General features: G+C 48.5%; 1 protein-coding gene and 1 pseudogene across 1 annotated transcript in view; both read left to right on the forward strand.

Annotated features, from left to right (window-relative positions):
• Positions 1 to 21,719, forward strand: part of LOC126419728 (LIM/homeobox protein Lhx5) — a 484,677-nt gene that overhangs the window by 203,506 nt on the left and 259,452 nt on the right. The window lies entirely within an intron of this gene.
• LOC126420115 (5S ribosomal RNA) lies at positions 919 to 1,036 on the forward strand (annotated as a pseudogene).

Here is a 21,719-nt window from a genome sequence, read left to right on the forward strand (position 1 = left end):
TCACATCTATTCCCCCGTACACATCTCCGCAGCCGTCGTTCACCCTGTCATCTATGACCCGTGGTGCATCACAGTTGACGGCGGTTTCGGATAGCGCCCTTTTGCCCTTAACCTCGGTGGTATGCAACAGTTTACAAACTTCGCCGTTTCTGAATTGTTTCTACGCTTCGCCCGACAGCCAACGATCATTTCCTTTTTGGTGTTAGGTAAATCGCTCCGTTTCCACCTTACGACAACGTTTGCACTGTTTTCTGCGTCCTTCCACAAGCTTTATACAGAGTGTTTCAGTAAGAGCGTGCAAAAATTTAACAGAACATAGAGGATGTTCCACTGAACAATTAGAGGTAGGAAACCAGGGATCGGAGAAGCCAGCTTAAGAGATAATAGGAATAAAATCACATTTCTGTGCACTTTCTTATTTACATCAGTTACAATTAATTGTAAATACCATCACTGACACAATGAACGCACCATTTGCACTTTATCTTACAAGATGTGCTGAAACTGTTGGCCATCAACCCCAATGCAAGCAAGATCCCGATGCGCCCTGACAAATATCCTTGGTGTGTTTTCGAGCCACATCACAGGCAGCTGCAATTCTGGCAAATAATTCCATCTCTATATCCACTGGGATCTCGTGCACAAGTGACTTTAGATATAGGAAATAATCAATGAAACTCAAGTCAGGTGACCTCGCACGCCACGGAATAGGACCTCTCCTTCCAATCCAGTGACCATGAAATACAGCACTGAGATGGTTGCGGAAATCCACATTGAAGTGAAGCGGTGCACAGTCACGTTGTATCCACATCCTCTCGCGAACAGCCAAGGGTACGTTCTCCAACAACTCAGGTCGAACTCTTTGCACGGAACTCAAGCACAGGTGGCCATTTAGGTAGAAGATATGGCCCAATGAACGGCAACGGCCTTGCCGCAGTGGATACACCGGTTCCCGTCAGATCACCGAAGTTAAGCGCTGTCGGTCGTGGCCGGCACTTGGATGGGTGACCATCCGGGCCGCTATGCGCTGTTGCGATTTTTCGGGGTGCACTCAGCCTCGTGATGCCAATTGAGGAGCTATTCGACTGCATAATAGCGGCTTCGCTCAAAGAAAACCATCATAACAGCCGGCCGGGGTGGCCGTGCGGTCCTAGGCGCCACAGTCTGAAACCGCGGGACTGCTACGGTCGCAGGCTCGAATCCTGCCTCGGGCATGGATGTGTTTGATGTCCTTAGGTTAGTCAGGTTTAAGTAGTTCTAAGTTCTAAGGGACTGATGACCTCAGAAGTTAAGTCCCATAGTGCTCAGAGCCATTTGAACCATTTGAGCCATCATAACGACCGGGAGAGCGGTGTGCTGACCACACGCCCCTCCTATCCGCATCCTCAGCTGAGGATGACTCTGCGGTTGGATGGTCCCGATGGGCCACTTGTGGCCTGACGACGGAGTGCTATGGCCCAATGAGACTATCGCCTACAATGGCAGCCCAGACTTTCGCAGCAAATCGCACTTGATGGCTTGATCTACTACTACGTGAGGAGTTTCCTCTTCCCACTCATAGCTATTCGTACTGTTCGAAATACTGTCACGATCAAATGAGTCCTCGTTAGTAAATAGCACGATCTGGGGAAACCTGGTCAATCAATCCATTGTTGGACCAACCACTGACATAATGCAACCCTTGGTGGAAAGTCAAGTCACATGCATTGCATGGACTCATTGTGGATGATACGGGCGTAATCATTGTTCGTGGAATACTCTACCAGGAATACTTGTAGTGAGGTCCGCTGCAATACGTTCCAGCACCTCCTCTTATAAATCGGGTGTGCGAGTGGTCCTCATGTTACCAGATCCCTCATTTCTTCTTTCCAATAAGCCAGTCTCCCGCATTCGTCGATCGAGAAAAATAGACACTCGTCGTGACGGATGATGCCTCTTAGGAAATTGCTCCCTGAACAGTGAGAGCATTGCAACGTATTATCCCATACACAAGGCGCATGTCGGTAAATTCTGCCAAACTGGACCGGTACTGCTCCACCGTGCTGCAATGTACGTCTCCGAATAGCACTGAGTAATGAATGGGTGTGCCGTTGATTCATAGCAGTTTCTGTCACGGGACAATGTAAATACGATACAACAGAGCCACCTCATGGACAAGTAAACAAAACCTGCATCATGACTTCCTAGTAATCAGACTTCTTGTTTCTTTGCAGGAAGTAAAGAAAGTACATGTAAATAAACAGCACAGTACGTGTAAACTTGTGCGTATGTTAGTTGTAAATAAGCTGGAAAACAGTAGTGTTAGACAAAGCGGTAGACAAATTTAATTCCACGTCTCCTTAAGCTGGCTTCTCCGACCCCAGATTGTTCAGTGGAGCATTCTCTATGTCCTGTTACATTTTTGCACTGCTAGTGCTGGTGGCTACCGTCTGTGAATGGTTATTGCACGTTGACGCCGAACACAGACATGAGGTCACACTAATCTGATTGGACTGTGTATTTATGACTTCCATCCGGTCCACACCCCACTCGGCGTCCTGTACATAGAGAAAATAGGGAATTCCCGTACCAGAATTCGAATCGCGCGCTTTTAAATACTATTTCAGTGTATTAACTCTGAGTACATCAGATATCATGAAGGAAGGGAGATTAGGGTTTAACGTGCCGTCGACGACGAGGTCACTAGAGACTCGAATTGGCCAAGGATAGGGAAAGAACTCGGCCGTGCCCTTACGAAAAAACCCGCCTTGCGTTTTCCTCTTGCAGTTTAGGGAGAACAACAGAATAGCAGAATCTGGACGGTCGAACCGCCATCACCCGAATGCGGGTCGATTGCGGTAGCAACTTCACCACATCACTGGTAATCATCAGATAGGTGGTGAAACGGGTGGTGGAGTGAGCTTACAACATCGGCAGTAGCTTACAGCATCAGCTATTTTCAGGATAATAAAGGGTGATTCAAAAAGAGTACCACAACTTTAGGAATTTAAAACTCTGCAACGACAAAAGGCAGAGCTAAGCACTATCTGTCGACGAATTAAGGGAGCTATAAAGTTTCATTTAGTTGTACATTTGTTCGCCATTTCAGCCAATAAAGTTTTTGGTCATTTTTTTCTTCGAAGGTGCTACTGTAACTGGACTACAGTATCTGGAGATGTTAGAGAATTGGCTGTTCCCTCAGCTCAAACAAGAAGCATATTTCAGCAGGATGGAGCGCCACCACATTGGCACTTATCTGTCCGTAACTACCTGAACATCAAATACCCGAGGCGATGGATCGGCCGCCAGGCAGCCCGTGACAGAGCACTTCATCACTGGCCTCGAAGAAGCCCTGATCTTACCCCCTGCGATTTTTTCTCATGGGGGTATGTTAAGGATATGGTGTTTCGGCCACCTCTCCCAGCCACCATTGATGATTTGAAACGAGAAATAACAGCAGCTATCCAAACTGTTACGCCTGATATGCTACAGAGAGTGTGGAACGAGTTGGAGTATCGGGTTGATATTGCTCGTGTGTCTGGAGGGGGCCATATTGAACATCTCTGAACTTGTTTTTGAGTGAAAAAAAAACCTTTTTAAATACTCTTTGTAATGATGTATAACACAAGGTTATATTATGTTTCTTTCATTAAATACACATTTTTAAAGTTGTGGTATTCTTTTTGAATCACCCTGTACTTCACAGCAGTTAGAGCGTCAGCTGCCGATGTTGGAGCGGTAGTTTTTCGTTCGACCTCACGGAAGCGGCTGTGGTATTTCCGACCGTAGCACAACACGCAAATTCCTTCTCCCCCCCCCCCCCCCTCCGACCTCACCACTCCGTCCCACGCGGATAGAATCAGCGTGTCAGATGGTGTGTGGTAGGTTTGGAAGAGTCTGTGGCTGGAATAGTGTGCGCTGCTAGGGGTCAGCGCGGCGCGCCGTGCACTGACGTCACGGCGGGCGCTCCTTGCCGGATGTGCGGCCCGCTGTCAACGGCCGAGTCTGGAAGGCTCACCGGGCGGGCCCGCCGAATTCTCAACGTGTCGCCACCAGTCTGCGCGGAACGTCGCCTCCTGAACAAGCAGTAGATCGGGTTCTTCGTAGGCCAAGAGGTGGGGAACGGGTCAGCGTACAAGACCTCCCCTACGTAAAAAAAGAAAATATTTATACTTTTTTTTCCATCACTCCTTTGACTGCTTTCATGCGGCCCGCCACGAATTCCTCTCCTGCGCTAACCTCTTCATCTGAGGCCAGCATTTGCACCTTAACGTCCTCTGCTATTTCTTGGATTTCTTCTCCGTTCAAGCTGTAGAACCCCATCCTTCCTGTTTTACCATACGTTCTCTTATCGTGCTCCTTATTTTGTCATTGTTTCCCACACGTTCCTCTCCTCAGCGATTTTGCGAAGGATCACATTTCTTACCAGCCCACCTTCTATAGTACCACATATCAGATGCTTCCGGTTCTCCAACAGTCCAACATTCAGTTGTATGCAGTGCTTTGCTCCAGGTACACGGGGGCGGGGAGCACAAAGTAAGGACATACCAGAAAAACAACACGTTACGATGCGTAATACGGTACAGGAAAACCGTTGGCATTCGGAACATCTTCCACTCTTCTCGGAATGGATAAATACAGGTCCTGTATAGTTTTCAGGAATCTTATAGCATTATCCCTGCAATATAGTGTAAAGTTCAAGTAACAATGGTAGAGATGGGTAGTAATGACGCACCCTTCTCTCCAAAGTAGATCACAAAGGTTGAGCAATAGTCAGACCTGGTGACTGTGGTCGCCGAGTGAGACGCGGCAATTGGTCATCGCCATCATCATTTCATCCCCACTCACACGCAAGTCGCCGAAGTGGCGTCAACTCGATAGACTTGCACCAGGCGAACGGTCTACCCGACGGGAGGCCCTAGCCACACGACATGTCATGTATGTATGTATTTTGAAGCGTGCAAGAATCTCATTGTAGAGCTTGCGATGGAAAATCCACGACAGTATCGAAGTATTGCCAGAATGACAACGATGGAGATGGAGGCGATGCTCTTTATAACTGGACACAAAACTGCCAATCTAGATACTATCATGCGCAAATCCACTACTGTTAAGATCTGAGCACTATGGGACTTAACATCTGAGGTCATCAGTCCCCTCCAACTTAGAACTACTTAAACCTAACAAACATAAGAACATCACACACATCCATGCCCGAGGCAGGATTCGAACCTGCGACCGTAGCGGCCACGTAGTTCCAGACTGAAGCGCCTAGGACCCCTTGGCTACACCGGCAGGCTACTGTTAAGCACTCAATGCTTCTGACACTGATACTTCTGCCATCAGCTACATCTATCCTCTTTAATATGTGATGAAGTAACAATTACGATGATGTAAGATTACACCAATTTCATCTTCATACCCTTATACGTAAAACAGCGAGACAGGGGATATATCTGATAAACGAAGCATTTCCAGACATACATTTACGCTATTTGAACGTCTTACTTGTACTAACTTAAGTTATCGCCCGTAAATTCCTGAAGGTCTGGTCTTCAACACGCAGTGTAATACTACAATCAATGAATACCGCGTCAAAAATCATAGATTCAGCCATATTACGTGAAATTAAATGACAGTTTTCCGAGTTGGAAAACTGTTACTTGCAAACATAGCTTGACTTGTTTGTATATGTTAATTAACCTATGTTATGAACTAGTTAAACTGATTTCTTGAATGGCGGATATTCTGGTAAATTTCTTCTGTGTAGGTGTTGAAAACAAACTTTGTTCCAGATCGCAGTTCCTGTAGTCCACTAACTGTACATAAAGCTGGCATTTTCCTCATACACGGCGTGGTCACGGGCACGTCCAAACACGGTAACTCTTTTCTGCCGTTCTGTCGCGTCTTCAGGTGGACCCTCGTTATTGTGCTGAGTCCGTACTACCGGCTGTGACGTACACACTGCTTCGGTGCCACCGTTTACGTCAGCCGTGCAGGGTTACGCGAGCGCTTGGTACCAGTTCTGCGCTGCAAGGTGACCGGCGTGCTCTTTTAAAGGGGGTTGCTAATATTTCGTCCCCAGTGGGCGCAGCGAGGTGTGCGTAACTGCTAGCCGTGCGCTAGAAAGCGGACTGTCGCAAGTAGCTGGACGTCGTAACTCGCGACAGGCGGGCCGCGTGGGCGTCCGAGCGGGCGCCGGCCGGCCCGATACATATTTCATGAGTGCCGCGCCGGCTAATATTGATCTGAGAATTATGCAGATGGCCGCCGGCTCCCAGGCCGGTCTTCCGGCCGCGCCGCCGGCCGGGATGGCCGTAGTTGGCGAGCACGCCTCGGGGAGGGTCGCCCTCGCAGCTCAAACTTGCCGCAAACTGTCGCAAAAATTAGCACTCGGCCCAACTCCTAATAGCCGGCCCTACTCCGAAGGCGCCCCACGCGGGAGCGCGCAGGGTACCTGCTACGGAGCACTCCCGTGGCGCCTCTAGCGGCCGCGCTACGACCCCAGCTATCAACGACATCTCTTCCGCCTCCCCCGGTCTCCATATCGAGGACGAAACAAAATAAACAACACAGACACCTGTGTGGCGGATGCGGTGAAACGTTCGGTCGACGGCGAGGTCGATAGAGTTCGAGCTCGCGTTTTTGTAAGCGTAAAAAAACAAAACCGCACGATTAGGCCCACACAGTGCCACGCTCTGTCCGTGGCGTCGTGATGTAGGGAGGTGGACTCGGTGCACCAATCTCCCACCCCCTGTCGGTTTCCCAGTCCCTGGCGTCGCTGCTATTCATTTAATGATTTAATTCACTAATTCGTCTAATTGGCGTCATGAGGTTCAGTGTCCTCACACCGAAGAAGAAATCCTGGCAGTGTAGGGAATTGATCCCGGGTCGCTGTGTTGCACACACGCTCATCTACGTTCCTTGGGTTTATTATTTCATTTCGTTTCATTCTAATAGTCACAGCCATGCTATACCCTTGATGACTGCGCGGCACAAAACTTTAAGCCTCGCACCGACATTGGACTGTTGACGACTGGAAATATTTTGCCTGGTCGGACGAGTCTCGTTTCAAATTGTAACGAGCGGATGGACGTGTACAGGTATGGAGAGAACCTCAGGAATCCATGGACCCTGCATGTCACCAGGGGCTGTTCAAGCTGTTAGAATCTCTGTAATGGAATGGGATGTGTGCAATAAGAGTGATATGAGACCCTAATACGCCTAGATACGTCAGGTGACACGTACGTAAGCATCCTGTCTGATCACCTGCATCCATTCGTGCCCATTGCGCATTAAGACGCTTTTGGACAATTCCAGCAGGACAATGCGACACCCCACACGACCAAAATTGCTGCGGAGTGACTGCAGGAACACTCGTCTGAGTTTAAACACTTCCGATGGACAGAAAACTCCACAGACACGAACATTATTGAGCGTGTCTGGAATGTCATGCAACGTGCTGTACAGGAGACATTTCCACCCCCTCGTACTCTTCCGGATTTATGGACAGCCCTGCAAGATTCATGGTGTTAATTCCCTCCAGCGTGCTCGCGGGAGGTGTACCTGTTTCTATGGCTTTTCAGTGTATTTCATGAGTGTAATTTCTCTTTCGGCCATTAGCAGTTGTGCCGGCCGCGGTGGTCTCGCGGTTCTGGGCGCGCAGTCCGGAACCGTGCGACTGCTACGGTCGCAGGTTCGAATCCTGCCTCGGGCATGGATGTGTGTGATGTCCTTAGGTTAGTTAGGTTTAAGTAGTTCTAAGTTCTAGGGGACTAATGACCACAGCAGTTGAGTCCCATAGTGCTCAGAGCCATTTGAACCATTAGCAGTTGTGTCAGTGTCACGGACTTACGGATTTTGCGCTACTTGACTGTACGTTTTGGAGCGAGCCTTCATTCAAATACTATACTGGCGAAGCAACGGTGAGGGACGGCCATGGCGTTCTTGTGTCACAGGAGGGGGGTGGGGGGGGGGGGTGCAAGGTCCGTTCCAAATGTCGGGAGCAGGTGTTACCTCCCAGAACGTCGTTAAGGCGGCCGCCGCAGTGGCAGCGACGTTCGAGTAAAGTAATAAACATTACAGTAGCCGGCCGACTTAAATAAATAGGGAATAACAGTAATTTACGGCTCGGCTCGCCGGGGCCATTACCATCTGGCAGCGGCGACGCTCCAGCCTTTATCCGTCCCCGCGACTTGGTCCTTTTTCCTCCTGCGGGTCCATCAACTCAGCGTCACAGGAAGCGCGGCCCGGCCCGCCCTGCACAAACAGCGTCCTCCATTTTAATTACTCGGCCCGGGCATCGGCTTTTCTTTTTTTTCCTCTCTCTCTCCCTCTTCTTTTTTTTTTAACTACTGGATTTGCGAATCCGCTGCCATGCCCGCGGGGCCCGCGGAGATAAAAGTGGAAGGGCGCGTCTCCCTTTGTATTCTTTGCCGTCCGACGCGGAGGCGGAATTGTTTTCGGCTCCTTTACGATGTTCCGGCGTGTTTGGTCCCACAAAGGGACCCCACCGAGCCGGCGCTTTCTCACGCAACAGGCCCACCCTCTCCAGAACCTGGACTTTGTTTCCGCGCTGTCGCTGCCAACAGCGGGCAGCGTCGGGTCGACGCAGCACACTTGTTAGGACCACTTGTAACCCGGAAACGTTTCTGAGACGTGCGAGGACACGAGAAGAAGCCTCAACACCTGCCCAGTTGAGTCCCTTACGAAGAAAGAGAGTTCAATTAAAAATCATCCCACCAATTGCGCATTCGAACTGCTTAAGCAATCACGAGTTCAATAGTGGTACCCCCAGGCCTATAACTCAATTAATTAATAATCGATTAAATCAGTCAGTTAATTTATGCATTCGGAGCAATTTTCCCCAGACAACTCAAGGCACCTATAGCAGGACCATCGAATGGCGGCGGAGTAATTTTTATGTTCACCAATCCGTTAATTCATAACATTCACAAGATGACGAATATCAGTAGATGTAAGGTGCCATTACTTTCAAATTAAAGCCTCAACGCCACGTGGAGTGACCGCGCGGTTTAAGGCGCGATGTAACGGATTGAGCGGCCCCTCCCACTGGTGGTTCGAGTCCTTCCTCGGGCATGGGTGTGTGTGTCATCATTAACTTAAGTTAGTTTAAGCAGTGTGTTAGCTTAGGGACCGATGACCTCAGCAGTTTGTTCCCTTAGGAATTCACACGTATTTTTTAAAGCCGTAGCCACCTCGACACGTTAGAACGCCAGCTCCGCGTTAGGAGAACTGGCGCCACCACAGATTCCCCAACCTGAGCACCACGGAGCTAAGCGGAAAGCAGCAAGAACCATTTTACTGACAGTTCCTAGTCAAGTTAGTTACACTGACTTATTTCTACTGGAGGTCGCCCGCTGGTGTACTGCGCCCGAGTTTACAGAAGCACTTCTTGGTCGGTTTCACTTCGTTGTTAGTAACCTTGCGGGATTTCCCACCATCTGATTGTACATTTGTTGCCTTCCACCACTTTGGAGGCAACAGAGTGTAGATTCAGTCACTTTAGTTAAAATCTTACAGCGTAGGACGCCGGTGGTAACTTCGATCACCATCATTAGTCAGTTACGCTACTTGTGCCTCGAACAAACATCATTACGACTCTAACAAGTCTTCGTCCTGCTGCTCCTGTCTACCTGTTAGTATTATGTGACATCTCATGACTAACAACTTCCCTTCTGCTTCTCATCTCCCAGAATTCACCTCAGTTTTTCCGATTACCACCCTCTCAAGGGACTACGAGTTATCGTCCTTTCTGATTTTTTTTTGCAATCTCCTCCACGTGAATTTATCTTGTCGTACAGCAAGACGGCAACCCGTCATATAACTCAGAACTGTGGGATGGCAAAGTAACATTCTTTGTGGTAAGGCTACCTCCGCTTTATCGTATTTTCTCGTCAATATATTTGATTTGTGTTCAGTTCACTGCTACTGTCTGTAGCTTTCCCCCTGTTTCCTTCTTTAATTGAGCCATTAATCCGAGCAATAGAAACACCTGCCGTAGGAGAAGAAAGCTGATGTCTCCACGGTCCAGAGAGCAGAAGATTAGTATATGAACGTGTTTTCATCTACTAATAGTGAAACAGTGATAATCAGTCACTAATGAAACCTCAACAGCTACATACTGTCGACGTGCAAGCCTCTGGAAACCTAATAAGGACTTGTAGAATCCGTGCCACGCAGAATCGCCGCCGAATTGCGTTCCAAAGCTGAACCACGACGCTGTTAAACAAATGGTCATAGAGTTTTGCCCTCGCAAGTTATGTCAAAAATGGCAAGTTGCTCAATTAAAGTATTCAGTGAAGCGTTTTCCGCGCAGCATCTATAGACCCTCTATCACAGACTGAAGTCATCAATACGATAACACTTCCCGGGTTCGATTCCCGGCGGGGTCAGGGATTTTCTCTGCCTCGTGATGACTGGGTGTTGTGTGATGTCCTTAGGTTAGTTACGTTTAAGTAGTTCTAAGTTCTAGGGGACTGATGACCATAGATGTTAAGTCCCATAGTGCTCACAGCCATTTGAACCATTTGAACGGTAACACTGGACCAAGAGGAAAAAATAATACTAAAAGCTCAAGGAAATTGGTCTCAGGGTATTTTAAACGGCTTTCTTTTTAAAAAGAAGATACAAGAAGATAAATGGGATAGATAAATATTGCAACCCGAGTTCGATCCACGAGCAATTCTTCAGTGAAGGGCTTGGGAAATATCCCTATTACGATCCCTTAACAACTATTTATTTCAACAATGAAATGAGTGGTCAGAACCAACACACCACGTTGGCTACTAGTGCACACACTAATTGCACATATTCAAGACTCCATAGAGTTCTAAAACTATCATCATCTACACCATCCGACGCAAGCAGATTTCAATCCGTTAATAACTGACAATTTCGTAATCGCTGAATTATAATCTCCGTCGAGTCCAGAATTCGCCTGAAGTGACTACGAAGCAACCATTTAAAATCTAAACCAGTGGACTATACAGGGTGGTCAGAAGGAGTCTGAAGAACTTGTAAGTGTGTTGCAGGATATGCTGTGCTAAGAAATGATGATTAAGGGAAAAAATCGATACTTTGCGCCTTTTCCGCATTAATTAGCTTTAGTAATTCAGGCCGTTTCGCATGCAAATTCAAGCGGCTCGGCAGAGAAGGTGCACTACACGGGTTCTTTGTTTGCTTTTTCTAAAACCGAACAAGGCAGCGATACAAAAATTGGACGTAGGGTGGTAGTAAGGATCGAACCCGAGCAGTCACATGCGCTGTCACTTATGCTGTGAGAACAGCTGACACTGATCTGGTGGATCGCTTGAATTTGAGCGCGGGAGGCTTCATTGGCTAACTTCAATGCTAATCAACTAGGAAGTGGCGCAACGTATCAGATTATTTTTTCAACGATCATTTCTCAGTACAGCCTACCTTGCAGCACCCTTCCGAGAGTTCCAGATTGCGTCTGCCCACCCCGTGCAGTAGCCCGGCGCCTGTCTGGACAGCGGGCCTCGCTGGCCGCTGTCACACGTTGCTGCCGTCCCGCGACGCACCGCCACTTGTTGATGGCCGCTTCGCCTCTGCAGTCTGCGCGGTCACCGCCGCATGATTAATGACGTCAGAGCGCCGCGGGGGCGGCCGGTCGCCCGTCATTTGTCACGGCGCTGCTGGACTGAGCCCCCACTTCTGCCTCTTCGAGCGCGTGTCGCGCGGAAGCGCTAGAGAGCCAGCCGTACCCACAGTGCCTCACAGGTACGTCACTCGGCGCGCGAAACTTCTTCTCTTACGTACAAACAGCATACAAAATCCTCTTATCTTTGATTCTGAGGCAGGGTGACAGCATGTGTGGCACGTCACTATTGCTTACGCAAACACTTCTCGGAAAATGTTCTTTCGATAACTGGAAAGCAGTCCCCTCTCTTGAGCTTCAACACACGGAAAAACTTTAAATGCGACTGCTTTAGAATAGGCTGTTAAGAATCACAACTGAAGCTGTTGGTCCCATCGGCGGCGGGCCGTTCGTTCCCATTTGTCGAAGACCCGTGCGAATCGTCTACTGGGGCAGAAACCGGCTCTTGGAAGTTGATGAGGAGCTTGGAACTACATTAAAATTGCTAAACACTGAGTTATAAATCTGTATAGAATCTTTCAGATTCTCGAAATTACGACACGCTTGTTTCCAGCATTACATCCCGACAACGCTGACAGCGTGGGAAATGGGAAATTTGTGGTAAGGTCTTATGGGATCAAACTGCTGAGATCACCGGTCCCTAAGCCTACACACTACTTAATCTAACTTAAACTAACTTACGCTATGGACAACACACACACCCATGCCCGAGGGAGGACTCGAACCTCCGACGTGGGGAGCCCGGCGCGCGGCGACAGTGTGGGAAAAATATGAAGGGACACAGAATCTTTAATGCCTGAGGTGCAGCCTCAGAGCGTAATGACTGCCATCGCTTTTTACGTAATTCCTAGCGAGCTGCAATTGAGTTTCTTTCTAAGAACAGTCAGTTCGAAATAGATCACAGAACTCACGATGGTGTCTGACAGCACAGTCTCAGAATCATTCCTGTTGACTGACATCGATTAAAACTGCAGGCGCCAGGCTTATTCCACAGAATGACCGGCAAGGGGAACCACTGTGTACTGAGGGGCTTTCAAAGCGAAGTGCCGACACTGCTTATGACCTCATCCACAGGGAACCGCGGAAAGGTTTGGGATGGACCATGGCTGCTAGTGATTCACAATGTACTCCATACTGATTCGGAGCTTAGGGCCTCATCTGGCTGCTGCCATCCACAGCTGCTTATCAAATTCCACTGATATCAGTTCAGCTAAACCCACGTATCGAAGACCGTATCTCCGAATTCTGTTCTTACGTTGAACAAAATACGAGCTTACCGAGTAACGGACCAATTGTGTGAGCTCCATACCAGATAAGACACAGCACATTTTCCATAAGGGGACGAAATCGAGAGACGAATTTCGGGAGTTCCACACGCAAGTGTCAGATTGTACGCCCTAGTGCGTAACATCAGAAGCCTCATAAGGCTAACGTACATCCGGAGACTGCAACGCCAATAGACTGCCGTTAAACGCGAGAAGACCTGCGGAGAATAGCTTATTGGTGTACTACTGGTTGCTGATTCTGAATGTAAATAAATAAAAAAGCATTGCGCGAAAGCCGGCCACGGTGGCCTAGCGGTTCTAGGCGCTAGAGTCTGGAACCGCGCGACCGCTACGGTCGCAGGTTCGAATCCTGTCTCGGGCATGGATCTGTGTGATGTCCTTAGGTTAGTTAGGTTTAAGTAGTTCTAAGTTCTAGGTGACTGATGACCTCTAAGTTCTAGGGGACTGATGATCTCAGAAGTTAAGTCCCATAGTGCTCAGAGCCATTTCTTTATTGCGCGAAAGCAGGCGAAGAGAGTCATTACTGTTTGATTATTCTGTCACGATGAATCAGTGAAAACAAAGAGGACCGTAAAATGCCTAAAAGCAACTGTCTAGAGAGACGTCCAAACTGATCGCATAAAGCTAGCTGTAACAAGAGGATACACCAGGCTGACAAGTACCGGAAGAAGTTTAAGAAAATGTAGTTTATGCAAGAAAGGTACAGCTTAAAAAACACTTACAAAAACACTTGTTCATCAGTCTGCGGCCCTTAGCAAATACAGTTAAAAGAAGAAATAAAGACGTTCCAACGAAAATCAGCTAGTTTGTCACCGGTACGTTTCGTAAGAGATTACTGCCGAGATGCCAACAAACTACAGTAGCAGACGCTGCAAGAGAGGTGTTGTGCGTCACGTAGAAGTATACTATTGTAATTGCGAAAGAGTGGGTTCCAGCAAGAGTCGGGAAAAACATTACTTCCTCCCAAATATGTCTGGCGAAGTGACCGCAACAAGAAAATCAGCCAAGTTGAAGCTCATACGGTCGTTTTTTGAAGTCGCTGTTCCCATGCGCCATTCGAGAATGGAACAGGTAAAGAAGGGAATACTAGAGGTACCAGAAGTACCCTCGGCCACGCACCGTAATGTGGCTTGCGCGGTATAGGCGCCTCGGCTCTGCGGCCGGATCGTAGCCCATTTGAGGTAGGCCACAACGAGAACCAGCGATGATCCACCATCTGCATGCCTCATCCGCAACACGCCGTGTCGCTGGAGAGCGTCGGAGGCGCTGGGTGGGCAGAGGTAGGAGCTGTGTGTGGCCGGTGGTCTAGGTGCGACGCCATCGCGGCGCGGCAGCTGCGGCGACCACCGCACCTGCCGAAACCTGGCGGCCGTCACCCGTTCCACTGTGACCCCAGCTCGGCTGAGCAGCCGTCGCCTGCATCTGCATCCTCTTTCTTAAACTTTCGAGGAGTGCGCGATTCGTGTATTATATGGTCACAGAGGTACTTGTTGCCAACGTTGCCTCGATCTCGAAATGTCCCTTTCACCATTCGGTCTATATGACAACTAACAGATCAAGTGCTAAATTATTTATTAATTGTTTTTGTGGATTTGGCCCTGAAAACGAGGCGACCTTATCTGAACATTCAGTTTGTTGTGAATTGGCAGGAGCCAATTCACGGAGTTTGGAGGAAGCCGAAATGCACGCTTTTAAGCTCACGCAAACTGGCGTGAGGTCTGGAACAAGACAATGTAATTAATATAGCCAATAAGGTATGTTGCTGCTGGAATACTTAACTTTAATCCATAATTGGTGTACATCGCTCTTGACGGGACATGTTTTACAATCTCAATATAAACTGGTAATGGCGCCTTGCTAGGTCGTAGCAAATGACGTAGCTGAAGGCTATGCTAACTATCGTCTCGGCAAATGAGAGCGTATTTGTCAGTGTAGCATCGCTAGCAAAGTCGGCTGTACAACTGGGGCGAGTGCTAGGACGTCTCTCTAGACCTGCCGTGTGGCGGCGCTCGGTCTGCAATCACTGACAGTGGCGACACGCGGGTCCGACGTATACTACCGGACCGCGGCCGATTTAAAGGCTACCACCTAGCAAGTGTGGTGTCTGGCGGTGACACCACACAGTTAGGCCGCAATCTAGCAGTCGGCCTGCCTAGGTGAATGGTCAGCCCTGCTGACTGCCATGCAGATGATGTGTGTTCGATTCCCTGTACCGTTGGTGATTTTTCCCTGGCAGTAGGACAGGAACGACGAGCGCTCAGCTTTGCGGTGCTAACTGAGGAGCTACTTCACCAAGAAATGGCGGAAACTGACAACAGCCATGAGAGTGGCGTGATGGCGCCAGGCACCTACCGATGAGCCCGCTAGGCCCTTTGGGTACAATTTGTAATCAAGCTGCGTTAAATAATTAATGCTCTCCCGAATGAGAGGTACTGGCAGATGTAAAGCTGTGACGACGGGCCGTGGGTCGTGCTTGGGTAGCTCAGATGGTAGAGCACTTGCCCGTGAAAGGCGAAGGTCCCGAGTTCGAGTCTCGTTCCAGCACACAGTTTTAATCTGCCACGAAATTTCAGTTAATGCTCTGCCTGGCAAAAAAGCAGCAAAAAAAAGCACTTACAAGACATGGTCGGATAACAACGTAACTTCGTACACGTACACACCATCTGCGGTGTATAAATGATTAGAGTTGCAATTCTCTGTGACAGGCAAAACGGCCCTCAGAGTACATCAGTGTCATTCGTGTTCAGTGTTTCTACCGGGTCAGGTAAGCTATGTAAGTGGCGTGAGCAGCTTCAGATGCTGAGTGATCGCTGTGAAGAACTCGTCAATGCCATATAATGGTGTCAGCACTATAGGTACGCGGAGGCAAGCATAGGTGAAGGTCGCGGTCGACCACGCCGGACCACAAGGGGGCATCGCCGTGTTTGTGCTCCAGGCACATCGTAACCACCTCACGTCACGTCCGAGAACAAGTAGCGGACACCCTTCAACGTTCCGCGTTATCTCGCACCACTGGGCGGAAAATGGTAGCAGCTGCACGGGATATCCTGTACCATGTATAGGCTGCTGTTGAATCACAAACGGCTGAGTGTGGAGTAGTGCGCTGACCAGGGAGCGTTAAATGCTGATGAATGCCGTCGCAATGTATTCAGAGCTGAATTCCAGGTCTGCAATACTACTTCGGATGACCATCATCGGAGATGTCGCCGACCTGCGAAGATGTCCCATTCTTTCTTCGTTTTGGAGAGATACAGTGGTGTCACTCCTGGTGTCACGGTATAAGAAGGTCTTGGCAGATACTGACCGATGGAACTCTGCTGGTACAACGGTAGGTCAGCGACATCTCACGTCGTCGCGTGTTACCTTTCGTGCGACAGTACTGTGGCACGATTTTTCAACTAAACAATGGTCATCCATAGTATGAAGGCTTTCACGACCGGGTGACATATCTTCTGGTAAACCTTCCGGGGTGTAAGGTCGTGGTCCATGAACCTCTTCAGCTCCTAACGTTTCGTCCAGAGCTGCGCTGGACATCTTCAGAGGGGTGTTTCTCCTCCGGTGAGTCTTGCCGAGTCGGCAAGGTTTACCAGAAGAATGGTCACCCACACATGATACGTGTGTGTGTGGCCTGTCTGCACGATGCTAAGGTTCTACAGTGATCAGCAAGATCTGTCCGCACCGAGCGAGGTGGCGCGGTGGTCAGCACATTGGACACGCATTCGGGAGGATGACGATTCAAACCCGCATCAGGCCATCGTGATTTAGGTTTCACGTGATTTCCCTAAATGCCTTCAGGGAAATACCGGAATGGTTCGCTTGAAAGGACACGGCTGACTTTCTTCTCTAATCCGATGGGACCGAGGACCCCGCTGTTTGGTCCCCTACACCAAATCAAACAACCAATCTATTCGCGATAGAACATGTGTGGTACCAGCTCGGACGTTGCAAGATCCCCTCGCTTCTAAACTGATACTGTTACTACTCAGCTTAGCCGCGAGTCCGTAGAGGGTGGTATATGTGACGTACAGTATGACTGGTCAGCATTTCCACCCGGAATTTGCGAGTGTAAGTCGGACCTTCCTTGATCCGCCTTGGTGGGTCGTGTCGTCGGATTTCCTCATACCTGTGCTCGGTGCAGCTCTCGTAAATGTCGTCCCGTGCAGATTCTTCATTGGCGCAATGGATGTCTCTGTCGGTGGAAGCTAATTATCTGAAATTGCTGTTGGTCAACTTGGGGGTATCTATTTACTCGAAATCAACATTCAGAATGCCGTAATATCACTTGTATTCCTATTAGATCAATAATGAAACACGCATGGCACAAACTGCTGGTAACCGAGAGCAAGACAGAGAGAGCTCTTAACGCCGACTGCCGACTTTGGCGCGCAGTCCGTATCTCTAACTAGTTTCGTCACAATTCGTGGATTTCCGATCAAGTTCGTACTTACTAAGATACGCATTTGTTAATGAACGGGTGTCAATTTTAACGAGGCAAAATTATGATAAATAGTTTTAAACATCCAGAGGCTCCTCCTAGTATTCGTGTTGTCATAAATGACTTTGATTATTAAATATAAATAAACAAAAACGGTGACTCTGGTGCCAAGATGGCGATACTTACCGTCATGTACATTTCCCAGGCTAACGCTTGTTGCTACGGTCCAGCGCCGAGCCCCACCCCACTACGCGCGACGTACGGTCGCTTCGTCACCTAGCCAGCCAGCGTGGGAAATGCTTTCCGATTCATGGCCAGCTACGGACTACAGCACTTCCTATCGTGAATACATCAACGAGAGACAATAATTTATTAAAACTGGTAAAACTGTCTTCCTCAAGCCGACCGGAGTGGCCGTGCGGTTCTAGGCGATACAGTCTGGAACCGCGAGACCGCTACGGTCGCAGGTTCGAATCCTGCCTCGGGCATGGATGTGTGTGATGTCCTTAAGTTAGTTAGGTTTAAGTAGTTCTAAGTTCTAGGGGACTGATGACCTCAGAAGATGAGTCCCATAGTGCTCAGCCATTTGAACCATTCTTCCTCACGTAAGAGGCACCTTACAACGTTCAGAGGATATCAAAAAGCAGTTACATCAATTGTGGGTCAACTTGCCACAGGAGAGAATACAGTGGCTCTGCAACACGCTTCACAACGTAATCAGAGCACGCGACCAGGTCACAGAAGGTGCACAGTCACACTGGGATTGTACTGACAAATCCTTTGTAAATTTGGCTGAAATAACGTGACGTATTCTCGCAATCCAGGAACAATTTTGTTCCTCCCTCCTCTTCTGGGCGCTTCACTTTTCTTGTCAGGCAGTGTATTTCTCCCGCGGTCGATATGTCATTTTCTATACAAATCAGCTGTAACTTCCCGCAGGCGTTACCAGCGCAGAGGGTGGTCCCCGCCTCCCCTGTCCAGTTCCAGCACGCAGTGAGTAATGAAGCTGCGAGGCGGCTGCCGACCCCGGGTCAGGTGGCGGCGGTGACCAGGGCAGGCGACCCCCGCCGTATTAAAACGAGCATTACTCATGGCGGCGGCGCCGCTGTCCGCGAGGCATTAGCGTGCTCCCTGGGCGCCACTTTGCGCCCCCTGCTTCTATTACTCACGTGCAAACTGCCCACTCACCGCCCAGCCGCATTCCCCGTGGAGAGTTGCAAATCCCGAGCTTAAACGACGATGGCGAAATAACCGTTCCTATTCCTCCCCGCGCTCCAAATTTCGTGATTCGAGGGTGAAAGGCGACTAGTTCTCCCATGTTAATAACGTGTTCTCATCTTGAGTTGCCTGAAAGGGGGCGATGGTCCATCGACCCCTGGCATTCTCAAGCGCGATTCGTTCTGGTGTGATTTAGTATGAACAGAGGTCGGTGGATGAAATGTGGTTGCATCAATCACAATCCACCATAATACATTCAATGAGGAAAAAAGAAAACACTTTTCATCCGAGGGCTATTCGGGAAGTAAGGTCCGATCGATCGCGAAATGGAAACGATAGTGAAAATCCGATAAAACTTTCCATAGATGTGTTAGGCAGTGTTTCTGGATGCCCGTCGATCGCGTCATGTCGCTCTTTCCAGTTTTGAGCGGACATTGGACACATAAGGATGCCCAGAAAAAAGTGACTCATGCCAAGAGTGTGGGGTCTGGTAAGAGATTTTGCCTGAAGCTATTCATCCCACTTAAAATGACTGTCATGCATTTCCTTCTTCATGACAATTCTCGCCCACACTCTGCAGGGGCAACGGTTTCGATGGGAAGTGTTTCATTAGCAACAATACAGCCCGTAATTGGCTCCCACTGAGTTTAGTTTCTGTTAACATGAACCGTTGGCTATGAAGACAACATTATGGCACAGACAACGAGCTGTAGACCTGCATAGAGATTTGGCGGAAAGCCTTCGGTGATGAGGGCATTGTAAAGTTGTTACAACGCTAAGACAAATGTCTAAGTCTGAAGGGCGACTATGTAGAGAAGTAGATGGAAGGTCTAGCTAACTGTTTCAAATAAAACATTGTTGAATTCTCGGTGGTTTCCATTTCGTGACCTATCGGACTTTACTTCCCGGCTACCCCTCGTATAAAACACTTTGCACGTAAAACACTACATTACACGTAAAACAATATAGTACACACAAAACAGTGTAGTACACCCAAAACACTATAGTACACACGAAACACTGTACACAAAAAACACTCCACACACAAAACACCGCATATATGAAGAAATCTATCAAAACGAAGTACATCGCAAAGCCTAAGACCACTGACGGATGGAGCCCACGCATATTTTCTGGTTATTTCGATTTCTTACGACTGTTAAAGACTGTATCTGTACTGCACCGAAGCAATCAGCACAAACCTGCGAATGACGGCGGTATGCGCTGTGTCGGTCACTTAGAAACAGACTTTTTAGGCATGTTGGAGGTTTCTCTTTTTGTCGGTTCGTACATCACTAAAAGCAGTTCGATTTAACATTTCTTTGAGCATGGTTATCCAGTGTACACTTTCGACGGCCACGTATTTGTTTGCACTTGCGGATTGCGTCGGCAAGCGGATGTCATCTACCAGGCGTCCCGTCAATGGCGCGCAGTGAAAGTTCGAGAAAAGGTCGACTAATCTCCCTGTCCGAATTGTGCAACTTGCTCGGCAGATATAAGAACCGGGATTCTCTTACGTGGTGTTCTCATGCAGAGGACTGGAAACGATCGAACAAGAACTCTAATGCCATAATTTTTACAATCGCCAGTGATCGTAAGTTATTTCATTTTCTGTCAGTCGCAATCACAGAACTATTACTTATGACCAGAATTCCAGAAACTGTAATATTTGTAAAGATCCATAATACAAATATGGAATTTAAAAATCGTTTCTCATCTTTACAAAGAATACTTTACAATAAATATAAGATGAAGCACTTGATTCAGTATACGATAAATGCAAATGTACACAAGAGAGGTTGTCGTATTGACTAACAGGCGTGGATTATACACGTAAGTCTTTGCTCTCACTCTTAGCGCTACGTGCGCGCGTTCTCTGTATGTGACTTCAGAACACGAAAACAATTTTCTTTACAATTACCATTCTGTATATGTTTAGCATTATGGCCAAGTAGACGATATATGTGTGGTGTCACCGCCAGACACCACACTTGCTAGGTGGTAGCTTAAATCGGCCACGGTCCATTAGTACATGTCGGACCCGCGTGTCGCCACTGTGTGATCGCAGACCGAGCGCCACCACAAGGCAGGTCTCGAGATACGGACGAGCACTCGCCCCAGTTGTACGACGACTTTGCTAGCGACTACACTGACGAAGCCTTTCTCTCATTTGCCGAGAGACAGAATAGCCTTCAGCTAAGTCCATGGCTACGACCTAGCAAGGCGCCATTAGCCTTACATAGTTTGATAGTTATCGTATGAAATGTCTCATCAAGAATGCTGTATTCACATGAAGGAATAAAAGTTAAGTATTCGAGGAGCTGCATACTTTTCTTATTAGCATTCACTACTTATCCTGTTCCAGAATTCACGCCCGTTTGCGTTAGCTAGCGTGCATTTCGGCCTCCTCTATCTACAAGGTGTTGGCACATTTGCCAACACATCAATATGAGCATTATAAAATAGTATATTAAGTAACATATACTTTAAAAGGTTACAGTATGCATCGCAAAATAAAGGAAAGCGGCATTTAAAAGTTGCCAACGGCCTTGCCGCAGTGGCAACACAGGTTCCTGTCATATCACGGAAGTTAAGCACTGTCCGGCTGGGCTAGCACATGGATGGCTGACCATCCGGTCTGCCGAGCGCTGTTGGCAAGCGGGGTTCACTCAGACCTTGTAAGGCAATCCGAGAAAGCTACTTCATTGAGAAGTAGCCGCTCCGGTCTCGCAAATTGACGTACGGCTGCGAGAGCGGCGTGCTGACCACATGCCCCTCGGTATTGGCATCCAGTGGCGGCTGTGGGGTGAGGATGACACGGCGGCCGGTCGGTGACTTGGGCCTTCGTGGCCTGTTCCCGCGGTGTTTTGGCATTCAAAAGTTACAAAAGTAGGCCCAGTGCATTATGACTGTGTGAGGGGGCCATTGCTGACGCTCATTTCTCTGCAGCAGGTTCCCATTGTTTAGTCATTTTCTTGGCGGTGCCGAAATGGCGACACAGCTCCTCATTGCGGTGGACGCGAACACTCTAGGTGCAGGTGGGCCGTGGCTCAGTGAGGAAGCTATTCCCAGAAAAGCTGGGCCTAAATTTTACAGATTTGTCAATGGCTGCAAATTTCGCTGCGTGCAGTTTTCCTGTTTCCAGTGCAAGTCTGCCTTA

This window comes from Schistocerca serialis, chromosome 9, assembly GCF_023864345.2.
Source record: "Schistocerca serialis cubense isolate TAMUIC-IGC-003099 chromosome 9, iqSchSeri2.2, whole genome shotgun sequence".
NCBI classification, from domain to species: Eukaryota; Metazoa; Arthropoda; class Insecta; order Orthoptera; family Acrididae; genus Schistocerca; species Schistocerca serialis.